Source organism: Coregonus clupeaformis, chromosome 17 (assembly GCF_020615455.1).
Source record: "Coregonus clupeaformis isolate EN_2021a chromosome 17, ASM2061545v1, whole genome shotgun sequence".
Taxonomy (NCBI): domain Eukaryota; kingdom Metazoa; phylum Chordata; class Actinopteri; order Salmoniformes; family Salmonidae; genus Coregonus; species Coregonus clupeaformis.
This window is the reverse complement of record NC_059208.1, coordinates 64,998,175-65,021,306: the sequence shown is the minus strand read 5'-3', so window position 1 is coordinate 65,021,306 and position 23,132 is coordinate 64,998,175.

Below are 23,132 nucleotides of genomic sequence, written 5' to 3'. Positions count from 1 at the left end.
ATTTGGTCCCATATTCCTAGCAGGCAATGAATACATCAAGCTTGCGACTCTACAAATGTGTTGGATGCATTTTGCTGTTTGTTTTGGTTGTGTTTCATATTCATTTGTGCCCAATAGAAATTAAATGGTAAATAATGTATTGTGTAAAAGTCACTTTTATTGTAATTAAGAATAAAATACATTTCTAAACACTTTGACATTAATGTGGATGCTTCCATGATTACGGATAATCCTGAATGAATCGTGAATTACGAAGAGTGAAAAAGTTACAGACGCACAAATACAGTATCATACCCCCAAGACATGCTAACCTCTCACCATTACAATAACAGGGGAGGTTAGGGGGGGTATGATATTTATGCCTCTGTAACGTTCTCACTCATCATTATTCAGGATTCATTCAGGATTATCCGTAGTCATGGTAGCATCCGTAGTCATGGTAGCATCCGTAGTCATGGTAGCATCCACATGAATGTAGAAGTGTTTAGAAACATATTCTTATTAGTGAGTATGTCACGATTCTCTAAAGCAGAACCCAGAAGCAGACCAGGACAAGGTGAGTAGAACGAAGGTGAGTATTTATTTACAGATTCAAATGTGGAAGCAGAATAATCCAGGAGACGGAGCGGGCAGCGGAGGTGAGTTGGTGGGAGTGAATAGGCAGACCAATGATGTCACAGAAGCCACCGACGACCAGGCAGGGGTGGGGTGAATGTTCCGAGAGAATGACTGTAGACAGAGAAAACGAAGGTGAGTACACGGCAAGCAAAAAGTACAAAACAACAAAACGAACTCTAGTAAACTTGAGGCTGATACGCTGACACAACATACTGTTCATGGCTAACGATCCGGCAGGGAATGGATGTCAGGTCAGAGCTTATGAAGTGGAGAGGTGATGATCAGGACCAGGTGTGCAGATAGCTGATGAGATGCAGGTGGGGGTAATAGAGAGATCTCCCGCCTAGCTTCGTCGCCTGGCAACCAGACAGGGTGCGTTCAGGAACCTCGGGAAACAGACTCCAGGACAGAAAACAGGCAACACAGGCAGAAACAGACTCAGGAAGCGGGATTCATGACAGAGTACAAGTTTGTAGAGTCACAAGCTTGACGTAATCATTGCGTGCTAGGAATATGGGACCAAACACTAAACTTTTTGACTACTTTAATACACATATTATTATATAAGTGAATTTGTCCCAATTCTTTTGGTCCCGATATGGATGAAAATACCCTCAAATTACAGCTGACTGTCTGCACTTTATCTTCATAGTCATTGTATCATTTAAAATCCAAAGTGCTCGAGTACAGAGCCAAAAAAAACAACTGAAATGTCCCTGTCCCAATACTTTCGGAGCTCACTTGAATTACTTGAATTACTGTTTCGTAATTTTGCGAATTAGATCAGATGGTGTTAACAATCTATTAGCCTTTCTTGTATTTTGTTTCGATCAAAGCATAGATCCTGCCTAGTGCTCTGTTGAGTTTTGGTGCATGAAGAAAATAATTGGAGTATTTAGCTTCAGCTAAGTCTCATTATAAATGAGGTATTTTGGGTGAAACAGTAACGATACGGGTCTACTATGCTACGGTATCATATTCTGCTCTGTTATGTAACTTGTTAATCATTATTTGACCTTGCAGACATTGATTCAGCTTTGATCTAACTTTACTGAAGAGCACCATGGTGAGAAGTGATTATATTCTATTTGTAAATAATAATTTTAAGTGATGAGTATGACTATTAGGCATAGGCAACAGATCTTGATGAGATGCCATTTTAAGCAATTGGAGCGGACAGCACCAGGATCGTGCAATGATGTTAAAGAAGTTGAACCAACTTGTGGTGCTGAAGGATAGCTGAAGGATAGCTCTGCCATTCGGCCAGTTCAGGAACAAACAACAATAATTTACAGTATGCTATAGTCTAATAGACCTACAACTTTGTCTCCTGAGTGGCGCAGTGGTCTAAGGCACTGCATCGCAGTGCTAACTGTGCCACTAGAGATCCTGGGAGACTCATGGGCGGCACACAATTGGCCCAGCGTCGTCCAGGGTAGGGAGGGAATGGCCAGCAGGGATGTAGCTCAGTTGATAGAGCATGGCGTTTGCAACGCCAGGGTTGTGGGTTCGATTCCCACGGGGGGCCAGTATAAAAAAATATGTATTCACTAACTGTAAGTCGCTCTGGAGAAGAGCGTCTGCTAAATGAGTAAAATGTAAAAATGACTACGTGGTATAGCTATTTGTATGCTACAGTCTAATGTACATATAGCTTAATATAATTATACTGTTTGCTAGGAGAGCTTCATTGGCATGTCATTGTATTGTGTAGCTTTACACGCTCTGTTGTAAATAAACTTTGATTTGATTAGCTTGAAAACATGCCTACGATATACCTTATTACAGAATAAAATAAAACAGAGAGGTGAACTATGTAGTGAAGAAAAATCATTACTACATAGATATTTGTTTTAAAACACCCGTAAAAGCTTTTGGTGTGGTGCGTTCATGTATCTCAATAAATTATATAACGTAAATGCATTACCACGTCCAATTTTGCCCATTTCTGATATATCAAGCTAGAACGGGCCCTGCGTCTCAACCAAATAGCCAATGTAGGCTAAATATCCCAAGCAGGACTACAGCAACTTCCAGAGAGGGTCAGGCTCCTTGGGCTTTGCGGTGGCCACTCTGGTTTGGGGTGTCCTCGGGCAGAACGGTGTCCCTGTTACCAAGTGGTCACACATCGTTCTGGGATGCACTGCGCAAGAGGAGGTCCATGGAGTTTTATGAACAGCTAGGCAGACACATTGAATTTTTTTTTTTTTTTTTTTCAATGTTCTGAGTGGCCATAGTGGTCAAGCCTCCGACGGGCCTCTGCGGTGCACACATTACATTTACATTTTAGTCATTTAGCAGACGCTCTTATCCAGAGCGACTTACAGTTAGCACATACATTATTTTATCGAACCCACAACCCTGGCGTTGCAAACGCCATGCTCTACCAACTGAGCTACATCCCCTGCCGGCCATTCCCTCCCCTACCCTGGACGAATTGTGCGCCGCCCCATGGGTCTCCCGGTCGCGGCCGGCTACGACAGAGCCTGGATTCGAACCAGGATCTCTAGTGGCACAGCTAGCACTGCGATGCAGTGCCTTAGACCACTGCGCCACTCGAACTGGAACACACGTAGCCTGTAGTTGTTCATCGTTCTAGACAGGGCATAAACCACCGTCTACCTCTAGGCTGCTATACATATTAATCTGGTTTGTCATTCTATCATTTTACATGGTATTTTGGTGGTAATTGAAATATAATTTATTTAGAATTTATCAGAATGAATATTTCAGAAATAGTTTCACCAGCTTCGTGTTGAAAACAGCGAGGGAACGCCACTCTATACCCCTGGACCTTCACCTTCAAGACATCTTGTTTTTTTTATTTTATTTTAGGTTGTGTAGATCGGTAGGAGAAAAATCGAATTGAATCCCCTTTTAGATACAATTTTAAGGCAGCAAAATGTGAAGACTGTGCAAGGGGTATGTAGACTTTCAATATCGACTGTAGATTCCCAGGTCAAATGCCATCTCTCCTTTGTCAGGGATCAATTTAATATTTGCACTTGGCAGTGACTTTTAAAGACCTCTCTCGCACACGCACAAAACTGTAGACACACACACATACGCTCTTGCACACAAACACACACACACAAACACACACTAACACACACACACAAACACACACTAACACACACACACAAACACACACTAACACACACACGGCTAATAACATTGACAGTGACTGAATGTGGCAAAGTACCGTGTTGCTGAGCAGAACTGCCGTTTTTTATGTTAGAGAGAGAGAGAGAGAGAGAGAGAGAGAGAGAGAGGGAGAGAGAGAGAGAGAGAGAGAGAGAGAGAGAGAGAGAGAGAGAGAGAGAGAGAGAGAGAGAGAGAGAGAGAGAGAGAGAGAGAGAGAGAGAGAGAGAGAGAGAGAGAGAGAGAGAGCGAGAGAGAGAGAGAGAGAGCGGGAGAGACACAAAGAGAAAAAAATAGCAAAACCCATTAGCAGCCTATGTCTGACGCTGGCAACTCCAAATCTCGTTACCTCTGATGCAATAGGAACGCAATACACAGTCATTATCTCTCTCTCTCTCTGAGAAACTAGTCCTTTAAATGGAAAAAAGGTCAACAACAACGTGATCCTATTTGTACTTTAATTAATTAACTTGGAAATATTTGCAGCAGTAGTCGGTACAGTGAAAGAGTAACTATTCCTGGGTTTGACCCTGAATGCCATGGGCCGCGACCTAAACGGCACCCTATTCCTTATATAGGGCACTACTTTTGACCAGGGCTCATAGGCCCATAGTGCACTATGTAGGGAAAGGGTGCCATTTGGGATGAAGCCATGGCCAATCCTCAGTCCTTCAGGCTGTGTTACTCATCATTCCAAAGACATTCTGAGAACAAAGGACTAAAAGGCTGTGTTCCAAACGGCACCCTATCCCCTTCATGGTGCACTACTTTTGTCCAGGTCTGTAGGCAATAGGGTGCCGTTTGGAACACAGCCTAAGAGCAGTGCATTAAGGATGGAGTGGATTGGGACGAGGTTACTGAAACACAGCCGCAGAAATACAAATATAAAGAGAGACGGGTGTTAGACTCTGAATGACCCAGAGGACTGATCACATAAAATGCCTGTAAATTATACCTCTGTGGACAAATACAGACCTGACAGAAATAAATTAAAAGAGTCTCTCTCTCTCTCTCTCTCTCTCTCTCTCTCTATATATATATATATATATATATATATATATATATATATATATATAAAAGGGGCTTTATTGGCATGGGAAATGTATGTTAGTAAACAAAAGTGATATAAACAATAAATATTAACAGTAAACATTACACTCAGAAGTTCCAAAAGAATAAAGATATTTCAAATGTCATATCATGTCCATATACAGTGTTGTAACAATGTATACAACTCTCTCTTTCCTTCCTGTTTGTCTCCCTGTAGTCGCTTCATTCCTGTGAAAAATATTACAACATAGTCAACCTGTTATTCTGTCCTTCGCTGCCCTTCAGCTAATCGTCTAATGAATGGACGTAAACACACGCGCGCACACACACACACACACACACACACACGGCCTGTAGATTTATGGGTGAGTGATTTTACGGGGCTTAAATGGCACCTTAAGTACATGTTGTCTGCCCAGATAGACCATGCTACAATATTCCCTCTATCATTACCTAGACACACGTCAGGAGGACTGTGTCTCTTTTCCCTCCATCTACATCTCTCTTAACCCCTCTTTCCCTCCATCTACATCTCTCTCAACCCCTCTTTCCCTCCATCTACATCTCTCTTAACCCCTCTTTCCCTCCATCTACATCTCTCTCAACCCCTATTTCCCTCCATCTACATCTCTCTTAACCCCTCTTTCCCTCCATCTACATCTCTCTTAACCCCTCTTTCCCTCCATCTACATCTCTCTTAACCCCTCTTTCCCCCCATCTACATCTCTCTTAACCCCTCTTTCCCTCCATCTACATCTCTCTTAACCCCTCTTTCACTCCATCTACATCTCTCTTAACCCCTCTTTCCCTCCATCTACATCTCTCTTAACCCCTCTTTCCCTCCATCTACATCTCTCTTAACCCCTCTTTCCCTCCATCTACATCTCTCTCAACCCCTCTTTCCCTCCATCTACATCTCTCTTAACCCCTCTTTCCCTCCATCTACATCTCTCTCAACCCCTCTTTCCCTCCATCTACATCTCTCTTAACCCCTCTTTCCCTCCATCTACATCTCTCTAAACCCCTCTTTCCCTCCATCTACATCTCTCTTAACCCCTCTTTCCCTCCATCTACATCTCTCTTAACCCCTCTTTCCCTCCATCTACATCTCTCTTAACCCCTCTTTCCCTCCATCTACATCTCTCTTAACCCCTCTTTCCCTCCATCTACATCTCTCTTAACCCCTCTTTCCCTCCATCTACATCTCTATTAACCCCTCTTTCCCTCCATCTACATCTCTCTTAACCCCTCTTTCCCTCCATCTACATCTCTCTTAACCCCTCTTTCCCTCCATCTACATCTCTCTTAACCCCTCTTTCTCACCATCTACATCTCTCTTAACCCCTCTTTCCCTCCATCTACATCTCTCTTAACACCTCTTTCCCTCCCTCCGTCTGGAAGGGTTCACCACTGGTTTGACTGCTGTTGGTTTTGGCAGAACATACTGACTTACGGTTACACGCACACGCACACGCACACGCACATGCACACGCACGCACCCTGCAGCCCAGACCTAGAGGGTGTGCTTAAGCGTACGGTTGAAACTTGGATTTCTGATGTTCTTTCATGAACCATAGGATATCAATAGTCATCATCATTGTTCGGCTGCAAGCTTCCTCCAGTTGCTACGGTCACTAGCAAGGTTTTCTGTTTGTTGTGTTTGTAGCCCACCCCGTCCTCTTCCCCCATCAGGCTACCCCGTCCTCTTCTCCCATCAGGCTACCCCGTCCTCTTCTCCCATCAGGCTACCCCGTCCTCTTCCCCCATCAGGCTACCCCGTCCTCTTCCCCCATCAGGCTACCCCGTCCTCTTCCCCCATCAGGCTACCCTGTCCTCTTCCCCCATCAGGCTACCCCGTCCTCTTCCTCCATCAGGCTACCCCGTCCTCTTCCCCCATCAGGCTACCCCGTCCTCTACCCCCATTAGGCTACCCCGTCCTCTTCCCCCATCAGGCTACCCCGTCCTCTTCCCCCATCAGGCTACCCTGTCCTCTTCCCCCATCAGGCTACCCCGTCCTCTTCCCCCATCAGGCTACCCTGTCCTCTTCTCCCATCAGGCTACCCCGTCCTCTTCCCCCATCAGGCTACCCCGTCCTCTTCCCCCATCAGGCTACCCCGTCCTCTTCCCCCATCAGGCTACCCCGTCCTCTTCCCCCATCAGGCTACCCCGTCCTCGTCCCTCATCAGGCTACCCCGTCCTCTTCCCACATCAGGCTACCCCGTCCTCTTCCCACATCAGGCTACCCCGTCCTCTTCCCACATCAGGCTACCCCGGCCTCTTCCCCCATCAGGCTACCCCGTCCTCTTCCCACATCAGGCTACCCCGGCCTCTTCCCCCATCAGGCTACCCCGTCCTCTTCCCACATCAGGCTACCCCGTCCTCTTCCCCCATCACTCTTAATGACTGACGTGCAGTAGACACTGGACCTGAAGGAAAATCAGACAGAAAGTGCTCATCAGAATGTTTACAAGAATTGCAATAGTCCAATAATGGTGGGACTGAATCTATGCATTGTCTCCTCATGTTCTTCTTTCCCCTTCCATTTCTAGCTGTATAAATGAATCTGTTCACCATCACTATCACAGTCAGAAGAATCACTGTAAAATAAAGAATTGTTTGGCGCATTATACAACACAACAGGGAGGGAGTGAAGGTGGTAAAAGTCTGGGTCAGATACACTACCCGCTGTCCTGGTCTGGTCTGGGCCTACAAGCCAAAACATGAGTCACCCTCTGGAGTGAGAGAACATATAGTCACTAGGGACAGCCGAGAGTATATACACAAGCACGTAATCTCTCTCTCTCTCTCTCTCTCTCTCTCTCTCTCTCTCTCTCTCTCTCTCTCTCTCGCGCTCTCTCTCTCTCTCTCTCTCTCTCTCTCTCTCTCTCTCTCTCGCGCTCTCTCTCTCTCTCTCTCTCTCTCTCTCTCTCTCTCTCTCTCTCTCTCTCTCTCTCTCTCTCTCTCTCTCTCTCTCTCTCTCTCTCTCTCTCTCTCTCTCTTTCCAATGACAGGCGGAGAGCATTCTGTGATGCCTGCTGGTGTCCCAGCATCGATAGACAGATGACTAATCAGGGTCTGTTTCGCTGAGATGATGGAGAGAAGGAGAGGAGAGAAGTGAAGGAGGTGAGGATGGAGAGAAGGAGAGAAGTGAAGGAAGAGAGGATGGAGAGAAGGAGAGGAGAGAAGTGAAGGAGATGAGGATGGAATAGAAGGAAAGAGGGACTTGTTTATTTGTTTCTTTAACGTTTAGTATTCACAACATATGATCAACTATGCCCCAATGCATCAAGTGAGTTAGTGTTAGTGTTAGTCTCCTGTCCCGCCTACCGCCCCTCACAACTCCAACCCCCTCTCTCCTCCCTCCCCCTCTCTCCTCTACACCCTATCGCCCCTCACAACTCCCACCCCCTCTCTCCTCCCTCCCCCCCTCTCTCCTCTACATCCTACCGCCCCTCACAACTCCCACCCCCTCTCTCCTCCCTCCCCCCTCTCCTCTACACCCTACCGTCCCTCACAACTCCCACCCCCCTCTCCTCCCTCCCCCTCTCCTCTACACCCTACCGCCCCTCACAACTCCCACCCCCTCTCTCCTCCCTCCCCCCCTCTCCTCTACACCCTACCGCCCCTCACAACTCCAACTCCCACAATATGTAATACCACTTTTATTCACTTAAAGACGTCTTTACTCACAAGACAGACACAACACGTCAGACACGCTTCCTGTATCATCACTATGGTCTCCTAATCTCTGAGATCTCTTCGCCGGCCTAACAGTACCTGACGTTGATTAATAACCACCGTAACCATCTCACATCTTAAAACACTAGCCTGCTTTACAGTACCATGTGAATGAGCCATCTAAAGATATTAGATAAATGAAAAATATTACTATGGGTCCCACACATATAAAGATTGTGTCCCATGTGGTATCTATCATCTGAGGAGCATGATGAAAACATATTGGAATGCGTCCCAAATGGCACCCTATTCCCTATGTAGTGCACCACTACCCTTTGGGCCCTGGTCAACTAACAGAGTGCCTAGCTAGCCAACTGGCTAGGTGGTGCGTCATAGTGATATATGAAATTAGCCACCTGTAACCTAGAATATGAGTGGATACTATTTAATTTTTTATTTAACCTTCATTTAACTAGGCAAGTCAGTTAAGAACAAATTCTTATTTACAATGACTGCCTACACCGGCCAAACCCGGCCTACACCGGCCAAACCCGGACGACACCGGCCAAACCCGGACGACACCGGCCAAACCCGGACGACACCGGCCAAACCCGGACGACACCGGGCCAATTGTGTGCCGCCCTATCAGTTTTTCGCTATGTTTGTTAATGTGAAAGAAGTGTTTTGTACAAGTTCATATCCTTTAAGAGAATGAGAATGTACATGTTTGTGATACAGAGGTTATCAGCAGAAGGAGACCGGGGGATGATACAGGTTGTCTGATCTAGTAAAAGTGTTGAGATCCTTGGCCCGGACTGAGAGCGTTGTACATAGACACAGCCTTTCCCAAAGGAAATACAGTAATATCACCACTCAGAAAGAGACAGAAAGAAAGAGAGGGTGACTGACAGTGGTAATGTCCTATACTTATTTTATTCTCACCAAGCTGCAGTACTGTTGGTTAAGAAATCTCTCTCTCTCTCTCTCTCTCTCTCTCTCTCTCTCTCTCTCTCTCTCTCTCTCTCTCTCTCTCTCTCTCTCTCTCTCTCTCTCTCTCTCTCTCTCTCTCTCTCTCTCTCTCTCTCTCTCTCTCTCTCTCTCTCTCTCTCTCTCTCTCTCTCTCTCTCTCTCTCTCTCTCTCTCTCTCTCTCTCTCTCTCTCTCTCTCTCTCTCTCTCTCTCTCTAGTGTTGGGGGTCTAAAGAGTAGAGGCAGACAGGGAGGTAGTGAAAGACCCAATTACCTCATCACACAAAGGCAGGATTAATAAAAGGCTGATCAGAGGGGTTGAGTCCCTGTGGGCTCTGGTCAAAAAAAGTGCACTGCATAGGGAATAGGGTGCCATTTGGGAAGCATCCAGGATATTATCACCACCAACACCATGTTATGCTCCGGTGGAAATATAATTAGTGCTGGAAATACTAATGAGCAGCACAGCTTTGTCTGGTACCGAGAGGAGAGGAGAGGAGAGGAGAGGAGAGGAGAGAGGAGAGGAGAGGAGAGGAGAGGAGAGGAGAGCTGTTTGAGCATTTTGGAATAAAGGTGTCATGAACCCTGCGTCCTGAGTCTGTTCCTGCCTGTGTTGCCGTTTTTCTGCTCTGTATCTCCTGTTTCCCGAAGGTGCCTGAACGCACCCTGTCCGGTTGCCGGGCGACGTTGCTAGGCGGGTGATCTCTCGATTACCCGCACCTGCTTCTCATCAGCTTCGGCACACCTGGTCCTGATCATCACCCCTTCATAAGCTCTGACCTGACATCCATTCCCTGCCGGATCGTTAGCCATAATCAGTATGTTTTGCCAGCGTATCAGCCTCTGAGTACTAGCGTTAGTTTTGTTGTTTTTTGCACCTTGTTGACCTGCCTTGTACTTACCTCCGTTTTTTTCTGTCTACAGTCATTCTCCCGGAACCTTCACCCAACCCCTGCCGTGCCATCAGTTCATCTGCCACTTCACCACCACCTACTCATCTCCGCCACCCGCTCCGTCTCCTGGACTATTCTGCATCTTTTATCTGTAAATAAACACTCACATTCGTTCAACTCACCTTGTCCTGGTCTGCTTCTGGGTTCGGTCTTAGAGAACCGTGACAAAAGGGCTGAATAGAAAGAAGGTCAATGTTGAATTTTTGTATCATTTTGAAAAGAATAAACAGGTATAGCAAGAGAGTGAACTGCAAATCATTTAACAACAATGTTATTCTCTCTCCAAGTTTTCCCTTTCAAGCCTTTACGAGACCCTTTGTGGTTATGTGTGGAGCAGAAAGTAGACCATAATGATCATCACCTGTCACAGAAGCGTTGTCACTCTGCCTGCGTTTGTGTTCAGCGAGAAGAACCTCGGTTTCAGAACGTTTTTTCTCCAATTTTCTCCCATCTGAATATGAATTTCATGATTTCATCAAATGGCAAAACAAACCATCACACTAAAATCATTTCACCTCTTCCTTCACTCCTCCAAACAACATGTATTTTCTCCTCCAGTCCTTTTAGGTCACTGACATATATTACGGAGCAGATGGTCCAGTGGTGAAAACAGAAGAGTTCTAGAACCGTTCTTAAAAACACACAATGACAAACAGGCCCTTACAGGGATGTAGTGTGTCTAAAGGTCATTGACATACATTACGTGTGGCGGCTGTCCAGCTAATGGTCGCTAGCAGTCAAATGGGGTATAAGCATCTACCACTGCTTTCATCTGTCTCAATGTCTGTGTCCTACAGGCTCTGGTCAAAAGTAGTGCACTATATAGGGTGCCATTCAGGATGCAAGTCATGTTGTTACACAGTGGCCTTCACAGTGTATTCAACAGTCTGTTGTTGTTGGCGCTGTTAAGTCCATTCCAATTAGCTGTATTCTCTGACATTCACAACACAATTGCTAAGATAGGCTCTATTAAAGACGGAAACAGGGAAACAGCGCTACTGTCCGCCCCACGGAGGTTTGTAATTTTGTTTTGTTGACAAAGCAGAGTTGTGGATCGCCATGCATTGTGGTAACAAAAACTGCGTTACACATGCTACTGTTTTATCGCGCATGCTGTGATGTCCGACGGGGGGGAAAAAACAGTGTTCGTTGCTTGCAGTAAATTCTTTGTTGTAATATCTAAAACGATATTTAAGTATGTATTTGTCTGAGGAAGGGTAAGCTGAAGCCTCATGAATTACACCAATCTACATATGATAGGCTTTCGTGCTCTACTTTGATCAAACCAAATCAACGTCTACAGTTTAGTAGATGTTATAGCAGGTGCAGCGAAACGCTTGTGTTACTAGCTCCTAACAGTGCAGTAAAATGTCAAACAAGCACGCAAATAATCAAAAACTAGAAACAAGAAATCAAGAATGTCAGAACGAATCCAATCAACAACACAAATGACACTGTATCAGCAACCCAAATGCAATCTACGTGTATATACACCAAAAATATGTACTAGGAATTATATGTACAGTAGTAGATATATTACAGTGAGCTACAGTGGCATGTAAAGTCAGGGAAGTGCTATTGCAACTAGTTCTACAGTGGATTGCGAAAGTATTCACCCACCTTGGCATTTTTCCAATTTTGTTGCCTTACAACCTGGAATTAAAATGGATTTTGGGGGGGGGTTGTATCGTTTGATTTACACAACATGCCTACCACTTTGAAGATGCAAAATATTTTTTCTTGTGAAACAAACAAGAAATAAGACCAAAAAAAAGAACATTTGAGCGTGCATAACTATTCACCCCCCCCAAAGTCAATACTTTGTAGAGTCACCTTTTGCAGCAATTACAGCTGCAAGTCTCTTGTGGCCCATTCTTTAAGGCAAAACTGCTCCAGCTCCTTCAAGTTGGATGGGTTCCGCTGGTGTACAGCAATCTTTAAGTCATACCACAGATTCTCAATTGGATTGAGGTCTGGGCTTTGACTAGGCCATTCCAAAACATTTAAATGTTTCCCCTTAAACCACTCGAGTGTTGCTTTAGCAGTATGTTTAGGGTCAATGTCCTGCTAGAAGGTGAACCTCCGTCCCAGTCTCAAATCTCTGGAAGACTGAAACAGGTTTCCCTCAAGAATTTCCCTGTATTTAGTGCCATCCATCATTCCTTCAATTCTGACCAGTTTCCCAGTCCCTGCCGATGAAAAACATGGTGGATGGTGTTCTTGAGGTGATGAGAGGTGTTGGGTTTGCGCCAGACATAGCGTTTTCCTTGATGGCCAAAAAGCTCAATTTTAGAGTATCTTCTTCCATATGTTTGGGGAGTCTCCCACATGGCTTTTGGCGAACACCCAACGTGTTTGCTTAGTTTTTTCTTTAAGCGATGGCTTTTTTCTGGCCACTCTTCCGTAAAGCCCAGCTCTGTGGAGTGTACGGCTTAAAGTGGTCCTATGGACAGATACTCCAATCTCCGCTGTGGAGCTTTGCAGCGCCTTCAGGGTTATCTTTGGTCTCTTTGTTGCCTCTCTGATTAATGCCCTCCTTGCCTGGTCCGTGAGGTTTGGTGGGCGGCCCTTTCTTGGCAGGTTTGTTTTGGTGCCCTATTCTTTCAATTTTTTAATAATGGATTTAATGGTGCTCCGTGGGATGTTCAAAGCTTCTAATATTTTTTTATAACCCAACCCTGATCTGTACTTCTCCACAACTTTGTCCCTGACCTGTTTAGAGAGCTCCTTGGTCTTCATGGTGCCGCTTGCTTGGTGGTGCCCCTTGCTTAGTGGTGTTGCAGACTCTGGGGCCTTTCAGAACAGGTGTATATATACTGAGATCATGTGACAGATCATGTGACACTTAGATTGCAAACCGGTGGACTTCATTTAACTAATTATGTGACTTCTGAAGGTAATTGGTTGCACCAGATCTTATTTAGGGGCTTCATAGCAAAGGGGGTGAACACATATGCACGCACCACTTTTCCGTTATTTATTTTTTAGAATTTTCTGAAACAAGTTATTTTTTTCATTTCACTTCACCAATTTGGACTATTTTGTGTATGTCCATTACATGAAATCCAAATAAAAATCAATTTAAATTACAGGTTGTAACGCAAAAAAATTGGAAAAACGACAAGGGGGATGAAGACTTTTGCAAGGCACTGTACATACACTACTGTCCAAACATGTGGGGTCACTTAGAAATGTCCTAGTTTTCAACAGAAAAGCAATTTTATTGTCTATTAAAATAACATCAAATTGATCAGAAATACAGTGTAGACATTGTTAATGTTGTAAATGGCTATTGTAGATGGAAACGGCTGATTTTTTATGGAATATCTACATAGGTGTACAGAGGCCCATTATCAGCAACCATCAGTCCTGTGTTCCAATGGCACGTTGTGTTTGCTAATCCAAGTTTATCATTTTAAAAGTCTAATTGATCATTAGAAAACCCTTTTGCAATTATGTTAGCACAGCTGAAAACTGTTGTGCTGATTAAAGAAGCAATAAAACTCGCCTTCTTGAGACCAGTTGAGTAACTGGAGCATCAGCAATTGTGGGTTCGATTACAGGTAATAAATCGCCAGAAACAAATAATTTTCTTCTGATATTCATCAGTCTATTTTTGTTCTGAGAAATAAAGGCTATTCCATGCGAGAAATTGCCAAGAAACTGAAGATCTCGTACAACGCTGTGTACTACTCCCTTCACAGAACAGCGGAAACTTGCTCTAACCAGAATAGAAAGAGGAGTGGGAGGCCCCGGTGCACAACTGAGCAAGAGGACAAATACATTAGAGTGTCTAGTTTGAGAAACAGACGCCTCACAGGTCCTCAACTGGCAGCTTCATTAAATAGTACCCGCAAAACACCAGTCTCAACGTCAACAGTGAAGAGGCGACTCCGGGATGCTGACCTTCTAGGCAGAGTTGCAAAGAAAAAGCCATATCTTAGACTGGCCAATAAAAAGAAAAGATCAAGATGGGCAAAAGAACACAGACACTGGACAGAGGAAGATTGGAAAAAAAGTGTTATGGACAGACAAATCGAAGTTTGAGGTGTTCGGATCACAAAGAAGAACATTTGTGAGACGCAGACCAAATGAAAAGATGCTAGAGGAGTGTTTGATGCCATCTGTCAAGCAAGGTGGAGGCAATGTGATGGTCTGGGGGTGCTTTGGTGGTGGTAAAGTGGGAGATTTGTACAGGGTAAAAGGGATCTTGAAGAAGGAAGGCTATCACTCCATTTTGCAATGCCATGCCGTACCCTGTGGACGGCACTTGATTGGAGCCAATTTCCTCCTACAACAGGACAATGATCCAAAGCACAGATCCAAACTATGCAAGAACAATTTAGGGAAGAAGCAGTCAGCTGGTTTTCTGTCTGTAATGGAGTGTCAAGCACAGTCACCGGATCTCAACCCTATTGAGGTGTTGTGGGAGCAGCTTGACCATATGTTAAGTAAGAAGTGCCCATCAAGCCAATCCAACTTGTGGGAGGTGCTTCAGGAAGCATGGGGTGATATCTCTTCAAATTACCTCAACAAATTGACAACTAGAATGCGAAAGGTCTGCAAGGCTGTAATTGCTGCAAATGGAGGATTCTTTGATGAAGGCAAAGTTTGAAGACACAATTATTATTTCAAATAAAAATCATTATTTCTAACCTTCTCTAACATTTCCTATTCATTTTGCTATATTTCCTATTCAAACTAATTTCATGTATGTTTTCATGGAAAACAAGTACATTTCTAAGTGACCCCAAACTTTTGAACGGTAGTGTAAATACGTGGTGTGTATATACAGTGTGACAAAATGCAGTGTACTGTAGCAGTAATATGTGACCGACCGGCTCGATTCGGTCTTATGTAGCAAAATCTAAAGGTTTTTTACATTGGATAAAAGTAGAGACTCAGAGATAGAAAAGGGTCTATCATACAATACGGTTGATGAACAATGGGAGTGATTCTGCTTTTGAAAGTTGATAAACATGTAACTCCACTTTTGAAAAAATGGCCCTTAAATCTACTGGAGAGCTCTTCTTTGTCTACACACCCATTCAGTATCGTTCACACCCTCTTAAGCCTTAGCCCCACCCATCTCTTTAATGATTCACATGTGAGGCCATGTGCTAAACAGAGTGAGTACGGTAGTGTACTAAACAACCAGAGATTTCAAGACTAAAGCCTGGTTTATACTACGTCTATCGACATGTCGCACGTCATGAACATTCTATTGTCGTCCGACATCAGACTTGCCGTGTTATGAAAAAGTATAAACACAAAAACGACAGGCTAGGCGTATTTTTACAATGGGGAACACATACTAATCAGGGCAAATGGCAACCAGGTGTGCGTAATGAGACAAGACAGTCCGGGGTTGGTGGTAATGATCCATGTCAGTGACGCCTAGAAGACCGTTGACGTAGACCTCCGGAGCTGGTGAACGGAATGAGCAGCAGTACCAGGGGGATCCGTGACAGGTATGAAAAGCCCATCATTTATCTCAGCCAATCATGGGTTGCGGGAAGGTTGCTGCCTTTTTCCATGGCTAAACCAACTAGGCTCGTAATTTAACATTTTTATTCGTATTTAGAGATGGCATACAAGTTTGTTATTAAAGCACATGAAAGTTCACATGTTCCAGAAAAGCATTTCAGCCAAATAAAGCATTTTTATAAAAAAATAAATAAGTGAACGTTCAAATGGTGCTCCTGTGAGGTAGTGACGCACGACATACGCCTAGTTTCCTGAAACGAGTCACATATTAGAATGAGCAAAGAATGTGAATAATACAGTATATGAATACACAGTGTGAAAAAACGGTCCAGTGAAGTGTCCAGTGTTTAATGTCTCTATATACAGCAGCGTTGGCTGTGTGTGTGTGTGTGTGTGTGTTCGTGAGTGAATGTGTATGTGCGTGTGTTTGTGAGTAGGTGTGTATGAGTGTCTGTGAGTGTACAGTACCAGTCAAAAGTGTTCAAATAGCCACTCGTTGCCTTGACAACAGCTTTGCACACTCTTGGCATTCTCTCAACCAGCTTCACCTGGAATGCTTTTCCAACAGTCTTGAAGGAATTCCCACATATGCTGAGCACTTGTTGGCTCCTTTTCCTTCACTCTGCAATCTGACTCATCCAAAACCATCTCAATTGGGTTGAGGTCAGGGGATTGTGGAGGCCAGGTCATCTGATGGAGCACTCCATCACTCTCCTTCTTGGTAAAATAGCCCTTACACAGCCTGGAGGTGTGTTGGGTCATTGTCATGTTGAAAAACAAATGTTAGTCCCACTAAGCCCAAACCAGATGGGATGGCGTATCGCTGCAGAATGCTGTGGTAGCCATGCTAGTTTAGTGTGCCTTGAATTCTAAATAAATCACAGACAGTGTCACCAGCAAAGCAAAGCACCCCCACACCATAACACCTCCTCCTCCATACTTTACGGTGGGAAATACACATGCGGAGATCATCCGTTCACCCACACCGCGTCTCACAAAGACACGGCGGTTGGAACCAAAAATCTCCAACTTGGACTCCAGACCAAAGGACAAATTTCCACCGGTCTAATGTCCATTGCTCGTGTTTCTTGGCCCGAGCAAGTCTCTTCTTCTTATTGGTGTCCTTTAGTAGTGGTTTCTTTGCAGCAATTCGACCATGAAGGCCTGATTCACACAGTCTCCTCTGAACAGTTGATGTTGAGATGTGTCTTTTACTTGAACTCTGTGAAGCATTTAGTTGGGCTGCAATTTCTGAGGCTGGTAACTCTAATGAACGTATCCTCTGCAGCAGAGGTAACTCTAGGTCTTCCATACCTGTGGCAGTCCTCATGAGAGCCAGTTTCATCATAGCACTTGATGGTTTTTGCGACTGCACTTGAAGAAACTTTCAAAGTTATTGAAATGTTCCGTATTGACTGACCTTCATGTCTTAAAGTAATGATCGACTGTCGTTTCTCTTTGCTTATTTGAGCGGTTCTTGCCATAATATGGACTTGGTCTTTTACAACACAACACAACTGTCACAACACAACTGATTGGCTCAAAAGCATTAAGAAGGAAAGAAATTCGACAAGGCACACCTGTTAATTGAAATTCATTCCAAGTGACTACCTCATGAAGCTGGTTGAGAGAATGCCAACAGTGTGCAAAGCTGTCATCAAGGCAAAGGGTGGCTATTTGAAGAATGTCAAATATAAAATAAATGTTGATTTGTTTAACACTTTTTTGGTTACTACATGATTACATATGTGTTATTTCTATATTTTTGAAGTCTTCACTATTATTCTACAATGTAAAAAATAGTAAAACTAAAGAAAAAGCCTTGAATGAGTAGGTGTGTCCAAACTTTGGACTGGTACTGTACATTGAGGGAAAAAAGTATTTGATCCCATGCTGATTTTGTACGTTTGCCCACTGAAAAAGACATGATCAGTCTATAATTTTAATGTTAGGTTTATTTGAACAGTGAGAGACAGAATAACAACAACAAAATCCAGAAAAATGCATGTCAAAAATGTTATAAATTGATTTGCATTTTAATGAGTGAAATAAGTATTTGACCCCTCTGCAAAACATGACTTAGTACTTGGTGGCAAAACACTTGTTGGCAATCACAGAGGTCAGACGTTTCTTGTAGTTGGCCACCAGCTTTGCACACATCTCAGGAGGGATTTTGTCCCACTCCTCTTTGCAGATCTTCTCCAAGTCATTAAGGTTTCAAGGCTGACGTTTGGCAACTCGAACCTTCAGCTCCTTCCACAGATTTTCTATGGGATTAAGGTCTGGAGACTGGCTAGGCCACTCCAGGACCTTAATGTGCTTCTTCTTCAGCAACTCCTTTGTTGCCTTGGCCGTGTGTTTTGGGTCATTGTCATGCTGGAATACCCATCCACGACCCAATTTCAATGCCCTGGCTGAGGGAAGAGGTTCTCACCCAAGATTTGATGGTACATGGCCCCGTCCATCGTCCGTTTGATGTGGTGAAATTGTCCTGTCCCTTTAGCAGAAAAACACCCCCAAAGCATAATGTTTCCACCTCCATGTTTGACGGTGGGGATGGTGTTCTTGGGGTCATAGGCAGCATTCCTCCTCCTCCAAACACGGCGAGTTGAGTTGATGCCAAAGAGCTCGATTTTGGTCTCATCTGACCACAACACTTTCACCCAGTTCTCCTCTGAATCATTCAGATGTTCATTGGCAAACTTCAGACAGCCCTGTATATGTGCTTTCTTGAGCAGGGGGACTTTGCGGGCGCTGCAGGATTTCAGTCCTTCACGGTGTAGTGTGTTACCAATTGTTTTCTTGCCTTGAGATCATTGACAAGATCCTCCCGTGTAGTTCTGGGCTGATTCCTCACCGTTCTCATGATCATTGCAACTCCACGAGGTGAGATCTTGCATGGAGCCACAGGCCGAGGGAGATTGACCGTTCTTTTGTGTTTCTTCCATTTGCGAATAATCGCACCAACTGTTGTCACCTTCTCACCAAGCTGGTTGGCGATGGTCTTGTAGCCCATTCCAGCCTTGTGTAGGTCTACAGTCTTGTCCCTGACATCCTTTGGTCTTGGCCATGGTGGAGAGTTTGGAATCTGATTGATTGATTGCTTCTGTGGACAGGTGTCTTTTATACAGGTAACAAGCTGAGATTAGGAGCACTCCCTTTAAGAGTGAGCTCCTAATCTCAGCTCGTTACCTGTATAAAAGACACCTGGGAGCCAGAAATCTTTCTGATTGAGAGGGGGTCAAATACTTATTTCCCTCATTAAAATGCAAATCAATTTATAACATTTTTGACATGCGTTTTTCTCACTGTTCAAATAAACCTACCATTAAAATTATAGACTGATCATTTCTTTGTCAGTGGGCAAACGTACAAAATCAGCAGGGGATCAGGGGCGGTGTGTTCATTAGGGCGATATGGGCGACGCACTGCCAAACGGGAAAAGGAAGGGATTTTTTTTCTAATCAATTATATCACGGCAACAGTAGTTATCAGTGTTCTAATCTAGACGTCTGATCTGCCACTAAATGTCCAATCAGGCTAAAGTCGTGCTTCAAATGGCCCCGCCCCTTTTGATGCGATTTCAGTCAGGTTGAAAATCGCCCCAGAAGTCTCTCATAGACTCTCATGTAAAATCTTTTTTTTTCAAATATCAGAGCTTTCAATACAATCTCTATGGGTTCCGGGAGGGCTTGCACTTACGGCGCTTTCGTCATACGTAACATAACCATGAACGTAACTAAGAAAAGAGCGGGTAGCAGCGTCAATCAATTCACGTACTACTGTCAAGATGGCTAGCGTTCAGTGCAACTCGATTGTCTCTTTGAAAGAAGTTCCTTTTTGTCGGCGAACAAATCAAGATAAATTGGCAACGAAACAATTAGGACCTCCCAGACCAAATTTAATAATTCAACAGGTTTCTACTAAAGGGGGGAAAGTCCTACACCCGAGGATTTTCCAAAAATTGGTACGAACGAAAAACCTGGCTAGCAGGCTGCGATGTAGCTAATGTAGTCTTCTGCTACCCCTGCTTACTCTTTCACCCTGAAGGCGGCACGGCAGACAGCACCGCTTTGACAGCGACTGGTGTAACGGACATGCACCATCTTTCAGAAAAGATTAAGAAACATGAGCTGTCAAAGACCCACATGGATAGCTGTTTGAGATTGTCTGCTTTGGGGAGAGTGAACATTGCCACTCAACTGGATGAGGGATACAGGCTAGCTGTCCGCCGCCACAACGATGAGGTTAGCAAGAACCGCCACATCCTCAGCCGGCTAATCCAGTGTGTGAAGATTTGCGGAGTGTTTGAGTTAGCTTTGCGAGGCAAAGATGAAACTGAGGGCTCCACCAACCCTGGTATTTTTCTTGGACTTGTCAACTTTGTGGCACAATTAGATGAGGTGTTTGATGACCATCTTAAAAATGCTAAAGTTTTCAAGGGCACATCAAAGACCATTCAAAACGAGCTACTGGAGTGTATGCTAGCGGTCATGAGGGAACATATTGTGGAGGAGGTGAAGTCGGCGAACTTCGTAGCTATCCAAGCTGACGAGACCACGGACGTTTCTACACAGACACAGCTGGTGCTTGTGCTGAGGTACATAGATAGCAACCACAAAGTGCAGGAGCGCTTTTTTGAGTTCCTTCCCATCTCGGAATCAACCTCAGTCTCAATCGCCAGTGTGCTTTTGGAGAGACTGAACGGTCTTTTTGCCGACGACGAGAAAGTCAAACTCATTGCGCAAGCTTACGATGGAGCCAGTGTGATGAGGGGAGAGAAGGCTGGTGTGCAGCAAAAGGTGCGTGAGCATTTCAAGAATGCCCATTACGTGCATTGCTATGCGCATCAGCTGAATTTGATCATGCAGCAAGCTACTTCTCGCATCAAAAAAGTGAACATTTTCTTTTCCGATCTGAGCGGGATTGCAACTTTTTTTTCCCGGTCACCCAAACGCACCAGCATTCTTGACCAGACTGTTGCACGAAGACTGCCCAGACCTTCATCCACACGGTGGAACTTCAACAGCAGAGTCGTGAACACTGTCTACGAGAATCGAGACGACCTCATAGAATGTTTTGAAGCCATCCGGACGGGTTCATTGGGTTCATTTGACCAGCCCACCGTGAGAGAGGCATCTGGCTACGTGAGGATGCTACATGATGAAGATTTTATTCAGGCTTTTTCACAAAATCATGCCCCACGTCGACATTCTGTACCAGAAGCTACAGAAGAAGGATATTGATGCTGTCTTCATCAAACGTGCCCTCAACAGCTTCACAAGCAGTGTGCAGGCCATAAAGTAAGATTAAACAATATCATTCGATCTTTCTCAAAGCAGAGCTTTATTTGAAAATGTATGCATGAAAGGAGACTGCATTTGTGTTTGAAATTACATTATTCTCATTATATATGGCCAGTGGTGTAATCTAGCTTATTTTATATACTATGTGTACTGTACAGTGGTGCTCATAAGTGTATGAACACATTCTAAAGTTGACTAAAAAGAGGAATACAAAAATAAAAAAATCATCTTTTGGAAATTGATCTTAATGACTTAATTAAAAAAGTTGGAAAATCCAACCTTTAAGGACACCAATTTTCTTTTCTTTTTTATTCCTCTTTTTAGTCAACTTTAGCATGGGCTCATAAGCTTATGAGCACCACTGTATAGTGTGCTGAACATCCAGGCTATGTGAGACACAAAGGCTAACTTAAACACTAAAGACTTTATGCATCCCTGCCCATTTTAAGTGGAACTGAAGTATTTGTACTATACATGGATACATTGCATATACAGTGGGGAAAAAAAGTATTTAGTCAGCCACCAATTGTGCAAGTTCTCCCACTTAAAAAGATGAGAGAGGCCTGTAATTTTCATCATAGGTACACGTCAACTATGACAGACAAAATGAGGAAAAAAAATCCAGAAAATCACATTGTAGGATTTTTAATGAATTTATTTGCAAATTATGGTGGAAAATAAGTATTTGGTCAATAACAAAAGTTTCTCAATACTTTGTTATATACTCTTTGTTGGCAATGACACAGGTCAAACGTTTTCTGTAAGTCTTCACAAGGTTTTCACACACTGTTGCTGGTATTTTGGCCCATTCCTCCATGCAGATCTCCTCTAGAGCAGTGATGTTTTGGGGCTGTCGCTGGGCAACACGGACTTTCAACTCCCTCCAAAGATTTTCTATGGGGTTGAGATCTGGAGACTGGCTAGGCCACTCCAGGATCTTGAAATGCTTCTTGCGAAGCCACTCCTTCGTTGCCCGGGCGGTGTGTTTGGGATCATTGTCATGCTGAAAGACCCAGCCACGTTTCATCTTCAATGCCCTTGCTGATGGAAGGAGGTTTTCACTCAAAATCACACAATACATGGCCCCATTCATTCTTTCCTTTACACGGATCAGTCGTCCTGGTCCCTTTGCAGAAAAACAGCCCCAAAGCATGATGTTTCCACCCCCATGCTTCACAGTAGGTATGGTGTTCTTTGGATGCAACTCAGCATTCTTTGTCCTCCAAACACGACGAGTTGAGTTTTTACCAAAAAGTTATATTTTGGTTTCATCTGACCATATGACATTCTCCCAATCCTCTTCTGGATCATCCAAATGCACTCTAGCAAACTTCAGACGGGCCTGGACATGCACTGGCTTAAGCAGGGGGACACGTCTGGCACTGCAGGATTTGAGTCCCTGGCGGCGTAGTGTGTTACTGATGGTAGGCTTTGTTACTTTGGTCCCAGCTCTCTGCAGGTCATTCACTAGTTCCCCCCGTGTGGTTCTGGGATTTTTGCTCACCGTTCTTGTGATCATTTTGATCCCACAGGGTGAGATCTTGCGTGGAGCCCCAGATCGAGGGAGATTATCAGTGGTCTTGTATGTCTTCCATTTCCTAATAATTGCTCCCACAGTTGATTTCTTCAAACCAAGCTGCTTACCTATTGCAGATGCAGTCTTCCCAGCCTGGTGCAGGTCTACAATTTTGTTTCTCGTGTCCTTTGACAGCTCTTTGGTCTTGGCCATAGTGGAGTTTGGAGTGTGACTGTTTGAGGTTGTGGACAGGTGAGAGGAAGTAGAGGGACTGACAACAAAAACATAATTATCTCCATCCAAGAGGAGCAGAGGATATCTCTCTCTAGTGTAACATATTAACTATATGGAGAGAACAGCGGAAATGTCTTTAGTGTAACATATTAACTATCTGGGAGAACAGAGGAAATCTCTTT